The following is a 19,860-nucleotide window of genomic DNA, read 5'->3' on the forward strand; positions in this document are numbered from 1 at the left end:
CTCTGGGAACTGGCTAAAAAGCTGATTGCAAATCAAGGAAAACTACATAGAGGCAACCCTTGCCTAGTGCTACTGTCTTCCAAAAGTACATCTGTAATCTAAATACCTGGTGTATACTGTTGGTTGCCTCTCTAAATCCTGCCTGTAGAGTGGTAAGTATATCATTGGCTATGATCCAGTCTTCGAGTCTAGTCAGTATAGTTCTACAAAATAGATTTTGGGAACTATCTATTAGACTCAAAGGGCTGTAGTTTAGCAGTGATTTACATGAATCTTTTTTAAATGAGGGATGGTTTCAGCCCCAGCAATGTCAGGAAGATTGGTACTCCTTTCAATATGGACATGAATTCTACTGAAAAGTATGTACTAAATTTTCTATTTCATCTACAAACAGATCACCTGGATTTTTGTCTATCCCAGGAGTTTAATTGGTTATAATTCCTCTAATGGCCTTACTAATTTCCTCTGATATGATCACCCAGATATAATTCTCACTGAACCCAGGTGAAAGCTCCAAGGGTGGACACCCTCCCTGCAGCCACATTACTTTGCTCTATAACCTCAGTGCCCAGGTAATGTCTGTATGTGCCTGGGAGTCACCATACAGAGTATATAGGCTAGAAAAATACTTAACCCATTAACTCAATTTTGCTGGGGCCTGCTCCGTTGCCAGAAGAAAGCAAAGACCAACACGTACGATGATCCTTGGATATGGCAGCACTCAGGAGGCCTTTCCAGATATCCCGCTCTAGGTCCTTTATAGGTCCTTTATAGCTTCCAACATTTTCTTCTTGTAGGATTGCCTAGCAGCCTTTATTAAGGGTCAGTCTTGGTTCTTCATATACACTTCAAACTTAGTTTTGGCATTTCTACAAGGCATGTTATACCATCTTATTGGACCCTTCCTTTTCACTGACTTCCCAACTTCAGTGTGGAAGAGGTACTTCAGATTTTGGAACAACTTATAGTGGACCTCCGTAATATGGCCTTATATCCCACAATCAACTCTTAGCCTGTATTGCAAAGCCACGCCTTCCATACCAGCAGCAATCAGGCTGTAGATCTGTCTCCATTTTACCCTCTGCCTGTTGTTAGTGAGCCTTAATATTCCGTCAAACTGGTTAGATTCAGGGCAAGGTGATCCCCCAAGGTGAACATTCACCCTGAGTAGTAGAGCATGGGGATCACTTTTGCTAAGAGGAAGCACAATCATATCAATCAGTCTATGCCATCATTTAACACTATAAAATGTATAATCAATAAAACTTGTATGATTGAGCCTGATTCATTAGAACAGGATCTACCATTACAGGCACGTAGTCCTTAGAATGATGTCAGAGCATTGATCTGAACAAATAGTTGTGTCCATTTCTTAATGGGCACAATCTCATTTTCCCGGATTGCCTATGCTGCATTGCTGCATTCTCCTCACAGCACAATGCCTGATTGTTTAAACACAAGGATTTGAACTGGCAGTTGAAATCCCCTCCCACAATTTTCTTTTCAGTGGTGGAAGAGTGGCTAGGTGATTACCCAGATAATCATTGATAGCAAACTCCTTCCTGTCACTTTTAGGTCTATTGTATAAATTTCAGATGTAATATACAACATCTGAGGTGGTGGACCATCTTAGGCACAATACATCAGGGGAGTCAACCTTGATGTCCCTCAGTGTACCTAGTAATATGATCTTCACCAACATTGTAAGGCCCCCCGATGGCCTACCTGCCCCAAAAGATATGGCTGATTTGAAAAAATGTATATAGCCTACATGATTGACTGGCTGTAATAACTACGTATCCTGGAGGAGACCTACATCATATTGTTCAATAAATCTATGCCACTCTGGTCATCTTTCGTTATACTCATACCTGCTACATTCCAAGCAATGAGTTTAATTTGTGTGGCCACATTATGGCGTATCATGCTTGGCTCCTCAGTTGCAAAAGATCTGGAGCAGTTTTTCTTAGTACTTGAGAATGCAGTTGAAGTTTTCTAATAGGTTCTGACTCCATTGGGCCCCCCAAACTGACTACAAAAATTGTGGTGCGACTCTCCCTGACTCTGGTAAGAGTCATTTTGACAGGGTATTTTGAGTATGCAGCACTGTCAGCCAGTCAATCAACATCGGCGAGTGCTTCAAAACGATTGTAGGTGTGAATTGCATAGGTATCCCCCATAGTCATCAATGCCAATTCTATGTTGAAGAACTTTTGGCAATTGATCAGTGTCAGACCATTCACGAACCTTGTTTGCTAGACCTTGTCCTGCTGAGGAATTTGGGGCCAGAGTACCTGCGCAGGGGCTGGCTGGTAGGTCACTTCCAATCGGTGGTGGAAACCAGTCTGAAACCGATGGGTGATGCAGGAAATCTATACATTTCTTGAAAGAAGACAACATTCTAATTCAGGAGGGGGTCATATGTGTAGATTTCTCATGTTTTCCCAAGGCAAGTAACTGTTGAAATAAAACATTATTGAAAATAATTTGGAAAAGAACGGCCATTTGTGACAACATTTTCATCTGTAACTTTTTGTCTCAATGCCATATTTACAAAAGCAATACACCATTATGTCTACTGGAACACTTTAGTTGTGGGGATATATAAAGTTTGTTTTTAAGCCTTTACAAACCTCAAACTTTGACTATAAAAACTATTTTACTTACATCTATTTGATATAAAAATTTCTGGTATCTGGGGGAGAAACAGACTTTCTTTCACCAGGCATTCCTACAAGTCTCCCTACAAAAATGTTACCTCACCTGTGGCGGGTATGCCTAGTGTCCTCAACAGGAATGCAACATGGACACATCATATTTTCCCAATCAAAACTGACACTTTGTTTGCATAGTGTAGCTTATAGCTGTAGATTTTGAACTCAGACTCAGCCGACACCTAGAGAAGACTAGAAAACCTGTATATTTTCGAAAACTACATGAGGTAAAGGTCTATAGCTTGTTTCAATCAAATAATCAACAAAAAACAACATATAATCTGGATCTCTTTGTAGACAGTAACCACTAGTACAAAAACGAAATATACACTAATAAATCTCAAAAAATTTATATTTTGTTTTATTCTTCAATACAACTTAATATTGTATTACATTTTCAAATGTTCTTTGTTTTTTTATATAAAAATGTTCATTCATTTCACATAATCAATATAACAAAATCACATAATTAAATTAATAGATGAATACCATAGATGCAGAGTTGATGGGGCAATGCAGTAGATGTGGACTACGCGCCTTTCAGCATTGCTGCCTTCATCAGGTAACGTCTATTGTACTACAATTGTATATTTTAAACTGGATTCTTATAGACAGCATAGGATGCAGTGACCTCCATACACAAATAGGATATAAGGGCACAATATGTTTAAAAAGGAATGTCCAACGTCATCTTGGGATGGTCCATATGTACCACCATCGAGGATCTATGTATGTGGTTAAAAGCAAGGAAGAATCCAAATAATAGGTGTCACACAGTCAGTCAACAGAATGTAGCAATAAATGAACATGGCCACTCTTCTAAAAAACTGTGTTCGAAGTCTAGCGGATGTGAAGATAAATGGACGATAAGTATCACGACATCTCTAACCTTGGTATGGAGATTCATACATGGGACCACATTATGGGCATACACAATCTCCTTCAAACGATGTTTCTTTTGTACTTATGTGCGTCCCGATCGATAATTAGGTCTTGACAACGTCAAGGGCTGCCATGATAAAAACTAGACACCTAAAGGGATTTAGGGTGTATGGCTCTCACCAGGTTTTTTTACCCAGAATTCCTTGCAAACCTCAAATTTGACTAAACAAACAAATGTCCTCAGATTTTTGTCATGGACAGTTCTGGAATCTATGGGGAGTCATAAACTTCCATCTACACAGCATTTACCAAGTCTCCCAATAAAAATGGAACCTCACTTGTAGACCTAGTGCCTGTGAGAGGAAACGTCCTAGAACGTATTTTCCTCACATTTCTGTGATGGAAATGTTAGGTTTGAAAATCCTGTTCCTGAAACACTTTATTTCATGCTATATTAGGTTAGCAGTGTGTGACTAAATAGATGCCATTTTTATTCACAATATGCAACCCACTGAGTTATCCCCTTAATGTGCAGGCTCCAGTTAGCAAGTGAGACTCTATTTTGCAATTTGTAATCCCAATTAGACTGCTTAGACTGTGCCTGAAATAGGCCTCAGTACTCGTATTGCTTGCCAGAGTAGTTGAGGGAGATATTAATACTACTGCAGGTATACTGACTAATATTACAGTCAAGCTTCAGACTATGAATCTCGTTGCTCTTCAAAATCAGATGGTTTTAGATGTCATTTTGGCTGATAGGGGTGGTGCCTGCCGTGTCATCGACAGCAGCGTCTGCGTGTACATTCCTGATAGTACCCCTACAGTGTACTCTGCAACACAGAAATTACACAGACTTGCTTCAGACATCCACCAGGATAATGGTGCAGGGTCCCTCACAGGGTGGCTCTGGGGTCTATTGACATCATGGGGTTGGAAGATACTACTTGTCCTAATAGCTATCATAGGTGTCATCTTTACATGTTGCTTATGTATTAATTGCCTTCCAGCATGTTGCACCTATTGTGTGAGCAAGCTCCACCCTGCTCCTAAGTTCTCAGGATGTGATAACAAGGTCTTTACTATGATGATGCAGGATATTCAGGATATGATGCTCATAGATGAGGGTATTTTTTAGTATTAGTTGGATTTTCAGTGATTTACTTTCTTCTTCATTGCCACATGATTGTCACATGAGTACCTTTGCTTTCCCCCCTTAGAATTGTAAAGACCCTACCGTATGCTCAATAAAACATTTAGCCACCAATGCTAAATGGAGGGTCTGTTAGCTTTGAATTTCCCATTCATGCAACACACTTGTTTCATGCTATATTAGGTTAGCACTGTGTGGCTAAATAGATGCCACTTGTATTCACATCATGCAACTCACTGAGTTATCGCCCTAATGTGCAGGCTTCAGTTAGCCAGTGTGACTCCATTTTGCATTTTTTAATCCCTATTAGACTGCTTAGACTGTGCCTGAATTAGGCCTTGATACTCATATTGCTTGTCTCAGCAGAACAATGTATTTCGTTATTATTTTCTCTTCAGGTACAGGCTGTTTCTTGACTTACTAATCAATAGTCCATTCTGCTCTTGCATACCTATCCAAGTGTGTAGCTCTGCCCCCACATTGAGACGCTGACACCCAGCACGACAACCTTGAGTTGCCGATAACATGTACCCATCTAGCAGGTGGTAGTGCATCCCCCTGTGCCCTCTGTGTTCATGTCGCCCTGGCCGGTAACTTTCAATTATGAGCGTGGTTGGAGGCTGTGGGGAAGATTCATTATGTGTTGTAGTCGGTTGGGGGGCCAGTCCCTTGGCAGACATCTTAGGGTGCGGGTCAGGATGGACTCCTCCGCAGAGTATTGCTAAGAAAATTTATGTTTGTACTCTCTACTGTCCGACCGACTTTGTATTCTTGGGAAGGCATAGTAAACGGTTGTAAGTAAACCGGGTGGTCCCTAAGGGCCACTTCCTTCAAAAAGTACTGGAATTTGTGGGGAGCCACAAACTTACATCCACCCAGTACGCCCCCTCATCTACCGATAAAAAATGATACCCCACCTGAGTGGCTACACTAATGACCACAACAGGAAACAGCTCAAAATTCAACATGAACACATTACATTTTTCCACCAAAAATGTACCCCCTTTTCCAATGTGAGATTTTGGACCCTATCTCTGCCGGCAACTAGGGAAACCATTTTCAAATGCAAACACCCACATTGGGAAAATTTTTGTTGCTAAGCAACCAGATGAAACATGGAAAATACCCACTTGCATTTCACATTAGGACTAATACAATGTATACAAAATTATTTCTTCCCCTCTTTGGGTCGAGAGGTGATGTTCCCAAGCGCTTCTTGCTAAAGCTACCTTGGCTGAGTTTCAACTGATTCATCATAGTTCCAGACGGGTTGGGATGGGCATGTGCATGTGCACCCATTTCAGGTGGGATAGAGATTTCAGTCACCCTCCAGGCCCAAATATGAACAATTAATAAAGTCAAAGAAAGATATGTTAGAATACAGAATTAAATAATGCACTGTATACCACTTATCCCTGCTCTAATCCCATTAACTTATTTAATCTTTTCACATTAGCATTTTAATAAAACATGCAATGTTTAGTTTAAGCATGGCATGTGCATTAACATATGGTTTCAAGCGGCCATTTTAATAGCAACTGCGCAGCTGCAAAGCTGCAGTAGACGCATGCGCAGAAATTTCCAGCGTTTTCGGCAGCAATTTTAAGTCACTCTGGTTAATTAGTAATACACATAGGCAAGCTTCCCCTAGATTCAGTATACATAGTGTAATGCAATATTAGTATTTAAAAACATGTCTGTTACAGTATTACACATTATTTAAGAGGATTGCATCCAAGCAAGTTTTTTTTGTACGAAACCTTGCTCCTTCAGCCTGAGATGATTTATTTGCAATGTTTGGGGGCTGAGCGATGGGCGATAATTTATTCTCTGATGTTGATAAGCCCTTTCATACTTAGCCGGATTTACTCTCCTCCTTTCTGGTTCTTCAGAGACCAGGACAGTCACTTTAGTTACCAAAGAAAAACCTATGTAAAATACTGCAATTCTGTTTTGTACTTGTTCCTCAACAGCAATCTACTGCACATCTATCTTGCTCAGGTCATGATGACTGGTCTTAAAGGGAATTTCTACAAGTCAGGAGGAGGGAAGAAATCAGGGCAGGAGCCATGGGAATACCTCATCAACAGCTAAAAGAAAGAGGTTATCTACTTCAGTTGAAAGATAAACCAAGAGTCTTAGGCCTAGAACTCACCTATGTGGAATAGAGAGAGGTGTGTTTATTTGTGTAATGATACTGTGTGTGTGTGTGTGTCATACTTGTGGCAAAAGTCAAACTCTGAGTTCTCCTGTTGTTATCTTTGCTCTGCCTCTGAGTCTTCTTGATTGACTCCTCGTGAAGCTTACCTTCCTTCTGTCCTTCTCCGTGACTCTCAAATACAGTTTCTCTTTGCAATCTACAGACCTTCTAGTCTCCTGCACAAACAAAAGACGAAAGCTGAGCTCAACACTCCTGCTTACCTACCAGACCAGTCCTGACAGGCACCCAAGAGTAATCAACATACCTGATGAGAATGCTGATGCACAACCTAGTTTTGCAATACAGATCATTTTTCTTTTATTAATTGTATTTTGAGAACAGGGTGGGTGGGTTCACTTTCAACCTAGAAGACAGACCATTTAGATATCTGTTAACTTGTGTCTCAGGGGCAGAAAGACTATTTGCAATGCATTCAACTGTACTCTGTCATACTCATTCCTTTGTTTCCTTCCACAACAGATTGATGACGAATGATGTGCTGATCATTTCCCATATGAATGTTGTCCTTGTGTAGTGTTTGTCTGCACCACAACATGTTGTGAATGCAACAAAGGGGCATGTGCGAGCAACTTTCAAGTACATTGTGGTGTGGATGTGTATCACTGTGTCAATCAATACAGCATGAACTGCACTTTATTAACAATGCACCCAACACACACAAATACATTTCCAACACAGCAAAATGCACCTTCACATAAAACTCCTGTAACACATTAGTGATGTAGCAAAGAGTGCATGTACAGTGCTATCTGTCCATCTGTCGAGGAGCCTAAACAGACAGTTACCGATAGGACTTGGGTCAATTTTAACCCTAATACGGTTACACAGGCACTGCTAAAAAATAAGCCCAACATAGATAAGGACAGAAATATAGCCAATGGACAAGTGGGAGCATGGATAACAGAAGCACTGAATGAAATAGCACCATAGACCACAATAAATACTAAGAGGGCAAATATTTCAGCACCTTGGTTCAATGAAACATTACTAATGGCCAAACAAAGGTGTAAATAGTTGGAACGCAGATGGAGTAAGAACTACTGTATCAAACTTAAGGGGGAGTATAAAATATAACAAAAAATATACCATACACTGATTAAAGAAACTCACGGTGATTTCTATACCGGAAAGATTGAAAGGGCAAAAAACTCCTCAAAAGAAATGTTCGCCATACTAAAATCCCTACAGTCTACTGAAAAATTAACGGAGCCTCCTACTACCTCAGAGGAGTCTTGCAATAGAATCTCTGATTTCTTTACTGAAAAAGTGGCAACAATTTATGACACCTTCCCCACGGAAGCACGTCAGGGCAGAAGCACTGAATGCACTTCAGATACAGTATTTAAGGGAGAAACCCTAGATGAATTTAGAGTGCTAGAACCAGTTAAGATGAAAAAACTAGCCAAAAGAATTTAATCTGAATCCCCAAGGGACCCAGCACACCCAGAAATACTGATGCAGGGAGATAACCACATTATACCAATCATTTTGGAGCTAATCACCCACTTCTTCCAATCGGGAGAAATCCTCTATGACTGCAAGCAAGGCATGTTTCGCCCACTAAGGAAAAAAACACAAATAGACCATTCTGTGCTAGAGAACCTACGCCCCATCTCACAACTACCCTTTTTTGCAAAAACTCCAGAAAAAGTATTATACATACAGCTTACCTATTATAGCAACAGAAAGGCCCTATTGCACCCCTCATAATGAGGTTTCCTAGCTGTACATTCCACTGAGACAGCTCTGCTCCCGGCGACAGAAACCCTAAGACAACATGCGGATGAAGGACATACAGCAGCACTGATCCGGCTGGATGTCAGTGCAGCTTTTGACACCGTCTCCCATGGTCTCGTTTTTTTAAAGAATATAGATGTGTGATTTCAGGGGCAGGGCCCCATGCTGGATGGTATCCTTCCTGTTGTTTCCAGGTCATGCAGGATGCACATACATCCTAGAGTTTTCCCCTATTACAAGGAGTCCCTCAGGGCTCAATCCTGAGCCCTCCGTTGTTCAACTTATACATGGGGTCACTCGCCGGTTTAGTGGAAGGTCATAAGATGTCCATTGTATCATACGCTGAAGATACTCAGCTAATTGTCACACTGTCTTAAAGCCCAGAATGCACTACCCACTAATTTTCCCAATGCCTGGAAGAGGTAACAGCATGGATGTCAAACCATTGCCTGAAAATAAATGGCAGTAAAACAGAGGTGATGATAGTGGGAAGGGATCCATCTGTCTGGGCATCTGCATGGTGGCCTGGGACGCTTGGCCAACTTCCAACCCCAAAAAGAGAAGTCAAAAACCTTGGAGTGTGGCTTGACTCCAAATTGACTTTTGAGAGTCAAACATGGAAAGTAACAGGTAAATGCTTCGGGACATTAAAAGTATTGAGGAAGGTTTGGAGTTCTGGACTTTTTGGTTCCGTCCAGAGGTGTCAGGGATAACACCCGAAGACCCCGGAGTTCTACCTGTCTTGGTGCACAAATAAACAGAAACACGGGCTTCTCGATGGTGGCGTCAAAGACCAAAGGTTTATTACTGCAGGGACACAGAAGTCACAGAAACTACACACGGGCAGTAACCAGGAGCCTGTTCGATTTGTACAAGAAGGGTTGCTCCTTATATACTAAATATTGGCCTTCAGGCAAATTCTTTACATGCTGGTACATTCCCAAACCTTTGTGTCCTAAACAATAAATATTTGGCGTTGCACAGGAATCGTCGATAATATCTGGTGTCAAACATTACGAAGAGGGGTTCCCACTATTCCATCACAATCCTGTGTCAACATTTCATTCAAGAGCCGGACCGCCTCATCGTAAATTTCGTTACCTCCCCCTAATAAAGGTCCAGAAAGAAAGAAACAGGGCCAGGTGTAGGAGATAGAAAAGCAGGATAAGAGATGTTTGTGGGTTCTAAATGGGCAAGGCTACCTGCTTCGGCCGCCTAATCATGATGAGGCCAACGAACACGAGAACCAGTATAGCAGGACTGGCCTTAGGCAGAGGAGGCAGCCTTTGTCGAGTCACGTAGCCACAGCGTGTTCTGATCTAAGGTGCACGTGTCACTAGAGAGGTGAATCTCCGGCTAAGCTTACGTGTCCTTAATCGAAATGAAGAAATCAGAGGTCATTGCGTGTCCATTGTCTATGTGAGGGCAAGAAACACAAAATGGCTGCCATGATCTAAGATGGATGCCATGGGTAGATCAGAAATGTGTTTGTAACGGGAGTACTCTTGCTCGTAGCACAGCGAAAACACCAGGATATGCTAAATGGACCATTTGCGGTTCACTGATACGAAAATTATGTATTTACGACAATGTTGAAAACACGGGTTCAAATCGTCACGGAACCTCAGACCCTCCTTTTGCCCTTACATAGGCAATTACTCAGTCTATGTCAGAATCTAGTTCTATGCTCATCAGGTCAGTGACATGCTGTTGTATCATCATCCTTTCTCGCGCCTTTTCTCCAAAAATCCTTTTGCAACAGGCATATCCGCCTCGCATGAATCAAACCAATACACAGCAAGGGTCATATCAAAGGACAGATTATAGTTCTCCAAGACCGCAATATCAGTGGAAAAAGTGTGCCTACTGTAAGAAAGAGGGTCATTATAAAAATGAGTGCCCGATCTTAGCGCAAAATAATGCTGCAGCAGCTCAGAGAGGTCGTGGTGGTTCTATGCAAAATTCTAGAGGTCGAGGAAGAGGTGCTATGCCTCCACAAACGAATGATCGCCCTTCTAATCACTTTGATCAACGAAATGGACAGTCTACCCAGCAAAATAGATCCCAACAGTATCATGTTGAGGACTAATGTGAAGTAGATGAGGGATTTCAGCAAACTGAGTACTAGGACAGCCATGGACAGAGAGAGGGAGTAGTATCAGTTCCAGTGACTCAATTTTGCTGGGGCCTGCTCCGTTGCCAGAAGAAAGCAAAGACCAACACGTACGATGATCCTTGGATATGGCAGCACTCAGGAGGCCTTTCCAGATATCCCGCTCTAGGTCCTTTATAGGTCCTTTATAGCTTCCAACATTTTCTTCTTGTAGGATTGCCTAGCAGCCTTTATTAAGGGTCAGTCTTGGTTCTTCATATACACTTCAAACTTAGTTTTGGCATTTCTACAAGGCATGTTATACCATCTTATTGGACCCTTCCTTTTCACTGACTTCCCAACTTCAGTGTGGAAGAGGTACTTCAGATTTTGGAACAACTTATAGTGAACCTCCGTAATATGGCCTTATATCCCACAATCAACTCTTAGCCTGTATTGCAAAGCCACGCCTTCCATACCAGCAGCAATCAGGCTGTAGATCTGTCTCCATTTTACCCTCTGCCTGTTGTTAGTGAGCCTTAATATTCCGTCAAACTGGTTAGATTCAGGGCAAGGTGATCCCCCAAGGTGAACATTCACCCTGAGTAGTAGAGCATGGGGATCACTTTTGCTAAGAGGAAGCACAATCATATCAATCAGTCTATGCCATCATTTAACACTATAAAATGTATAATCAATAAAACTTGTATGATTGAGCCTGCTTCATTAGAACAGGATCTACCATTACAGGCACGTAGTCCTTAGAATGATGTCAGAGCATTGATCTGAACAAATAGTTGTGTCCATTTCTTAATGGGCACAATCTCATTTTCCCGGATTGCCTATGCTGCATTGCTGCATTCTCCTCACAGCACAATGCCTGATTGTTTAAACACAAGGATTTGAACTGGCAGTTGAAATCCCCTCCCACAATTTTCTTTTCAGTGGTGGAAGAGTGGCTAGGTGATTACCCAGATAATCATTGATAGCAAACTCCTTCCTGTCACTTTTAGGTCTATTGTATAAATTTCAGATGTAATATACAACATCTGAGGTGGTGGACCATCTTAGGCACAATACATCAGGGGAGTCAACCTTGATGTCCCTCAGTGTACCTAGTAATATGATCTTCACCAACATTGTAAGGCCCCCCGATGGCCTACCTGCCCCAAAAGATATGGCTGATTTGAAAAAATGTATATAGCCTACATGATTGACTGGCTGTAATAACTACGTATCCTGGAGGAGACCTACATCATATTGTTCAATAAATCTATGCCACTCTGGTCGTCTTTCGTTATACTCATACCTGCTACATTCCAAGCAATGAGTTTAATTTGTGTGGCCACATTATGGGGTATCATGCTTGGCTCCTCAGTTGCAAAAGATCTGGAGCAGTTTTTCTTAGTACTTGAGAATGCAGTTGAAGTTTTCTAATAGGTTCTGACTCCATTGGGCCCCCCAAACTGACTACAAAAATTGTGGTGCGACTCTCCCTGACTCTGGTAAGAGTCATTTTGACAGGGTATTTTGAGTATGCAGCACTGTCAGCCAGTCAATCAACATCGGCGAGTGCTTCAAAACGATTGTAGGTGTGAATTGCATAGGTATCCCCCATAGTCATCAATGCCAATTCTATGTTGAAGAACTTTTGGCAATTGATCAGTGTCAGACTATTCACGAACCTTGTTTGCTAGACCTTGTCCTGCTGAGGAATTTGGGGCCAGAGTACCTGCGCAGGGGCTGGCTGGTAGGTCACTTCCAATCGGTGGTGGAAACCAGTCTGAAACCGATGGGTGATGCAGGAAATCTATACATTTCTTGAAAGAAGACAACATTCTAATTCAGGAGGGGGTCATATGTGTAGATTTCTCATGTTTTCCCAAGGCAAGTAACTGTTGAAATAAAACATTATTGAAAATAATTTGGAAAAGAACGGCCATTTGTGACAACATTTTCATCTGTAACTTTTTGTCTCAATGCCATATTTACAAAAGCAATACACCATTATGTCTACTGGAACACTTTAGTTGTGGGGATATATAAAGTTTGTTTTTAAGCCTTTACAAACCTCAAACTTTGACTATAAAAACTATTTTACTTACATCTATTTGATATAAAAATTTCTGGTATCTGGGGGAGAAACAGACTTTCTTTCACCAGGCATTCCTACAAGTCTCCCTACAAAAATGTTACCTCACCTGTGGCGGGTATGCCTAGTGTCCTCAACAGGAATGCAACATGGACACATCATATTTTCCCAATCAAAACTGACACTTTGTTTGCATAGTGTAGCTTATAGCTGTAGATTTTGAACTCAGACTCAGCCGACACCTAGAGAAGACTAGAAAACCTGTATATTTTCGAAAACTACATGAGGTAAAGGTCTATAGCTTGTTTCAATCAAATAATCAACAAAAAACAACATATAATCTGGATCTCTTTGTAGACAGTAACCACTAGTACAAAAACGAAATATACACTAATAAATCTCAAAAAATTTATATTTTGTTTTATTCTTCAATACAACTTAATATTGTATTACATTTTCAAATGTTCTTTGTTTTTTTATATAAAAATGTTCATTCATTTCACATAATCAATATAACAAAATCACATAATTAAATTAATAGATGAATACCATAGATGCAGAGTTGATGGGGCAATGCAGTAGATGTGGACTATGCGCCTTTCAGCATTGCTGCCTTCATCAGGTAACGTCTATTGTACTACAATTGTATATTTTAAACTGGATTCTTATAGACAGCATAGGATGCAGTGACCTCCATACACAAATAGGATATAAGGGCACAATATGTTTAAAAAGGAATGTCCAACGTCATCTTGGGATGGTCCATATGTACCACCATCGAGGATCTATGTATGTGGTTAAAAGCAAGGAAGAATCCAAATAATAGGTGTCACACAGTCAGTCAACAGAATGTAGCAATAAATGAACATGGCCACTCTTCTAAAAAACTGTGTTCGAAGTCTAGCGGATGTGAAGATAAATGGACGATAAGTATCACGACATCTCTAACCTTGGTATGGAGATTCATACATGGGACCACATTATGGGCATACACAATCTCCTTCAAACGATGTTTCTTTTGTACTTATGTGCGTCCCGATCGATAATTAGGTCTTGACAACGTCAAGGGCTGCCATGATAAAAACTAGACACCTAAAGGGATTTAGGGTGTATGGCTCTCACCAGGTTTTTTTACCCAGAATTCCTTGCAAACCTCAAATTTGACTAAACAAACAAATGTCCTCAGATTTTTGTCATGGACAGTTCTGGAATCTATGGGGAGTCATAAACTTCCATCTACACAGCATTTACCAAGTCTCCCAATAAAAATGGAACCTCACTTGTAGACCTAGTGCCTGTGAGAGGAAACGTCCTAGAACGTATTTTCCTCACATTTCTGTGATGGAAATGTTAGGTTTGAAAATCCTGTTCCTGAAACACTTTATTTCATGCTATATTAGGTTAGCAGTGTGTGACTAAATAGATGCCATTTTTATTCACAATATGCAACCCACTGAGTTATCCCCTTAATGTGCAGGCTCCAGTTAGCAAGTGAGACTCTATTTTGCAATTTGTAATCCCAATTAGACTGCTTAGACTGTGCCTGAAATAGGCCTCAGTACTCGTATTGCTTGCCAGAGTAGTTGAGGGAGATATTAATACTACTGCAGGTATACTGACTAATATTACAGTCAAGCTTCAGACTATGAATCTCGTTGCTCTTCAAAATCAGATGGTTTTAGATGTCATTTTGGCTGATAGGGGTGGTGCCTGCCGTGTCATCGACAGCAGCGTCTGCGTGTACATTCCTGATAGTACCCCTACAGTGTACTCTGCAACACAGAAATTACACAGACTTGCTTCAGACATCCACCAGGATAATGGTGCAGGGTCCCTCACAGGGTGGCTCTGGGGTCTATTGACATCATGGGGTTGGAAGATACTACTTGTCCTAATAGCTATCATAGGTGTCATCTTTACATGTTGCTTATGTATTAATTGCCTTCCAGCATGTTGCACCTATTGTGTGAGCAAGCTCCACCCTGCTCCTAAGTTCTCAGGATGTGATAACAAGGTCTTTACTATGATGATGCAGGATATTCAGGATATGATGCTCATAGATGAGGGTATTTTTTAGTATTAGTTGGATTTTCAGTGATTTACTTTCTTCTTCATTGCCACATGATTGTCACATGAGTACCTTTGCTTTCCCCCCCTTAGAATTGTAAAGACCCTACCGTATGCTCAATAAAACATTTAGCCACCAATGCTAAATGGAGGGTCTGTTAGCTTTGAATTTCCCATTCATGCAACACACTTGTTTCATGCTATATTAGGTTAGCACTGTGTGGCTAAATAGATGCCACTTGTATTCACATCATGCAACTCACTGAGTTATCGCCCTAATGTGCAGGCTTCAGTTAGCCAGTGTGACTCCATTTTGCATTTTTTAATCCCTATTAGACTGCTTAGACTGTGCCTGAATTAGGCCTTGATACTCATATTGCTTGTCTCAGCAGAACAATGTATTTCGTTATTATTTTCTCTTCGGGTACAGGCTGTTTCTTGACTTACTAATCAATAGTCCATTCTGCTCTTGCATACCTATCCAAGTGTGTAGCTCTGCCCCCACATTGAGACGCTGACACCCAGCACGACAACCTTGAGTTGCCGATAACATGTACCCATCTAGCAGGTGGTAGTGCATCCCCCTGTGCCCTCTGTGTTCATGTCGCCCTGGCCGGTAACTTTCAATTATGAGCGTGGTTGGAGGCTGTGGGGAAGATTCATTATGTGTTGTAGTCGGTTGGGGGGCCAGTCCCTTGGCAGACATCTTAGGGTGCGGGTCAGGATGGACTCCTCCGCAGAGTATTGCTAAGAAAATGTATGTTTGTACTCTCTACTGTCCGACCGACTTTGTATTCTTGGGAAGGCATAGTAAACGGTTGTAAGTAAACCGGGTGGTCCCTAAGGGCCACTTCCTTCAAAAAGTACTGGAATTTGTGGGGAGCCACAAACTTACATCCACCCAGTACGCCCCCTCATCTACCGATAAAAAATGATACCCCACCTGAGTGGCTACACTAATGACCACAACAGGAAACAGCTCAAAATTCAACATGAACACATTACATTTTTCCACCAAAAATGTACCCCCTTTTCCAATGTGAGATTTTGGACCCTATCTCTGCCGGCAACTAGGGAATCCATTTTCAAATGCAAACACCCACATTGGGAAAATTTTTGTTGCTAAGCAACCAGATGAAACATGGAAAATACTCAACAAATTTACAATGCCTTCAGAAGGACCGCTATAATTACTACCGCAAGCTTTTCTTCCCACTTGCATTTCACATTAGGACTAATACAATGTATACAAAATTATTTCTTCCCCTCTTTGGGTCGAGAGGTGATGTTCCCAAGCGCTTCTTGCTAAAGCTACCTTGGCTGAGTTTCAACTGATTCATCATAGTTCCAGACGGGTTGGGATGGGCATGTGCACCCATTTCAGGTGGGATAGAGATTTCAGTCACCCTCCAGGCCCAAATATGAACAATTAATAAAGTCAAAGAAAGATATGTTAGAATACAGAATTAAATAATGCACTGTATACCACTTATCCCTGCTCTAATCCCATTAACTTATTTAATCTTTTCACATTAGCATTTTAATAAAACATGCAATGTTTAGTTTAAGCATGGCATGTGCATTAACATATGGTTTCAAGCGGCCATTTTAATAGCAACTGCGCAGCTGCATAGCTGCAGTAGACGCATGCGCAGAAATTTCCAGCGTTTTCGGCAGCAATTTTAAGTCACTCTGGTTAATTAGTAATACACATAGGCAAGCTTCCCCTAGATTCAGTATACATAGTGTAATGCAATATTAGTATTTAAAAACATGTCTGTTACAGTATTACACATTATTTAAGAGGATTGCATCCAAGCAAGTTTTTTTTGTACGAAACCTTGCTCCTTCAGCCTGAGATGATTTATTTGCAATGTTTGGGGGCTGAGCGATGGGCGATCATTTATTCTCTGATGTTGATAAGCCCTTTCATACTTAGCCGGATTTACTCTCCTCCTTTCTGGTTCTTCAGAGACCAGGACAGTCACTTTAGTTACCAAAGAAAAACCTATGTAAAATACTGCAATTCTGTTTTGTACTTGTTCCTCAACAGCAATCTACTGCACATCTATCTTGCTCAGGTCATGATGACTGGTCTTAAAGGGAATTTCTACAAGTCAGGAGGAGGGAAGAAATCAGGGCAGGAGCCGTGGGAATACCTTATCAACAGCTAAAAGAAAGAGGTTATCTACTTCAGTTGAAAGATAAACCAAGAGTCTTAGGCCTAGAACTCACCTATGTGGAATAGAGAGAGGTGTGTTTATTTGTGTAATGATACTGTGTGTGTGTGTGTGTCATACTTGTGGCAAAAGTCAAACTCTGAGTTCTCCTGTTGTTATCTTTGCTCTGCCTCTGAGTCTTCTTGATTGACTCCTCGTGAAGCTTACCTTCCTTCTGTCCTTCTCCGTGACTCTCAAATACAGTTTCTCTTTGCAATCTACAGACCTTCTAGTCTCCTGCACAAACAAAAGAAGAAAGCTGAGCTCAACACTCCTGCTTACCTACCAGACCAGTCCTGACAGGCACCCAAGAGTAATCAACATACCTGATGAGAATGCTGATGCACAACCTAGTTTTGCAATACAGATCATTTTTCTTTTATTAATTGTATTTTGAGAACAGGGTGGGTGGGTTCACTTTCAACCTAGAAGACAGACCATTTAGATATCTGTTAACTTGTGTCTCAGGGGCAGAAAGACTATTTGCAATGCAGTCAACTGTACTCTGTCATACTCATTCCTTTGTTTCCTTCCACAACAGATTGATGACGAATGATGTGCTGATCATTTCCCATATGAATGTTGTCCTTGTGTAGTGTTTGTCTGCACCACAACATGTTGTGAATGCAACAAAGGGGCATGTGCGAGCAACTTTCAAGTACATTGTGGTGTGGATGTGTATCACTGTGTCAATCAATACAGCATGAACTGCACTTTATTAACAATGCACCCAACACACACAAATACATTTCCAACACAGCAAAATGCACCTTCACATAAAACTCCTGTAACACATTAGTGATGTAGCAAAGAGTGCATGTACAGTGCTATCTGTCCATCTGTCGAGGAGCCTAAACAGACAGTTACCGATAGGACTTGGGTCAATTTTAACCCTAATACGGTTACACAGGCACTGCTAAAAAATAAGCCCAACATAGATAAGGACAGAAATATAGCCAATGGACAAGTGGGAGCATGGATAACAGAAGCACTGAATGAAATAGCACCATAGACCACAATAAATACTAAGAGGGCAAATATTTCAGCACCTTGGTTCAATGAAACATTACTAAGGGCCAAACAAAGGTGTAAATAGTTGGAACGCAGATGGAGTAAGAACTACTGTATCAAACTTAAGGGGGAGTATAAAATATAACAAAAAATATACCATACACTGATTAAAGAAACTCACGGTGATTTCTATACCGGAAAGATTGAAAGGGCAAAAAACTCCTCAAAAGAAATGTTCGCCATACTAAAATCCCTACAGTCTACTGAAAAATTAACGGAGCCTCCTACTACCTCAGAGGAGTCTTGCAATAGAATCTCTGATTTCTTTACTGAAAAAGTGGCAACAATTTATGACACCTTCCCCACGGAAGCACGTCAGGGCAGAAGCACTGAATGCACTTCAGATACAGTATTTAAGGGAGAAACCCTAGATGAATTTAGAGTGCTAGAACCAGTTAAGATGAAGAAACTAGACAAAAGAATTTAATCTGAATCCCCAAGGGACCCAGCACACCCAGAAATACTGATGCAGGGAGATAACCACATTATACCAATCATTTTGGAGCTAATCACCCACTTCTTCCAATCGGGAGAAATCCTCTATGACTGCAAGCAAGGCATGTTTCGCCCACTAAGGAAAAAAACACAAATAGACCATTCTGTGCTAGAGAACCTACGCCCCATCTCACAACTACCCTTTTTTGCAAAAACTCCAGAAAAAGTATTATACATACAGCTTACCTATTATAGCAACAGAAAGGCCCTATTGCACCCCTCATAATGAGGTTTCCTAGCTGTACATTCCACTGAGACAGCTCTGCTCCCGGCGACAGAAACCCTAAGACAACATGCAGATGAAGGACATACAGCAGCACTGATCCGGCTGGATGTCAGTGCAGCTTTTGACACCGTCTCCCATGGTCTCGTTTTTTTAAAGAATATAGATGTGTGATTTCAGGGGCAGGGCCCCATGCTGGATGGTATCCTTCCTGTTGTTTCCAGGTCATGCAGGATGCACATACATCCTAGAGTTTTCCCCTATTACAAGGAGTCCCTCAGGGCTCAATCCTGAGCCCTCCGTTGTTCAACTTATACATGGGGTCACTTGCCGGTTTAGTGGAAGGTCATAAGATGTCCATTGTATCATACGCTGAAGATACTCAGCTAATTGTCACACTGTCTTAAAGCCCAGAATGCACTACCCACTAATTTTCCCAATGCCCGGAGGAGGTAACAGCATGGATGTCAAACCATTGCCTGAAAATAAATGGCAGTAAAACAGAGGTGATGATAGTGGGAAGGGATCCATCTGTCTGGGCATCTGCATGGTGGCCTGGGACGCTTGGCCAACTTCCAACCCCAAAAAGAGAAGTCAAAAACCTTGGAGTGTGGCTTGACTCCAAATTGACTTTTGAGAGTCAAACATGGAAAGTAACAGGTAAATGCTTCGGGACATTAAAAGTATTGAGGAAGGTTTGGAGTTCTGGACTTTTTGGTTCCGTCCAGAGGTGTCAGGGATAACACCCGAAGACCCCGGAGTTCTACCTGTCTTGGTGCACAAATAAACAGAAACACGGGCTTCTCGATGGTGGCGTCAAAGACCAAAGGTTTATTACTGCAGGGACACAGAAGTCACAGAAACTACACACGGGCAGTAACCAGGAGCCTGTTCGAT

This window comes from Lissotriton vulgaris, chromosome 5 (assembly GCF_964263255.1).
Source record: "Lissotriton vulgaris chromosome 5, aLisVul1.2, whole genome shotgun sequence".
NCBI classification, from domain to species: domain Eukaryota; kingdom Metazoa; phylum Chordata; class Amphibia; order Caudata; family Salamandridae; genus Lissotriton; species Lissotriton vulgaris.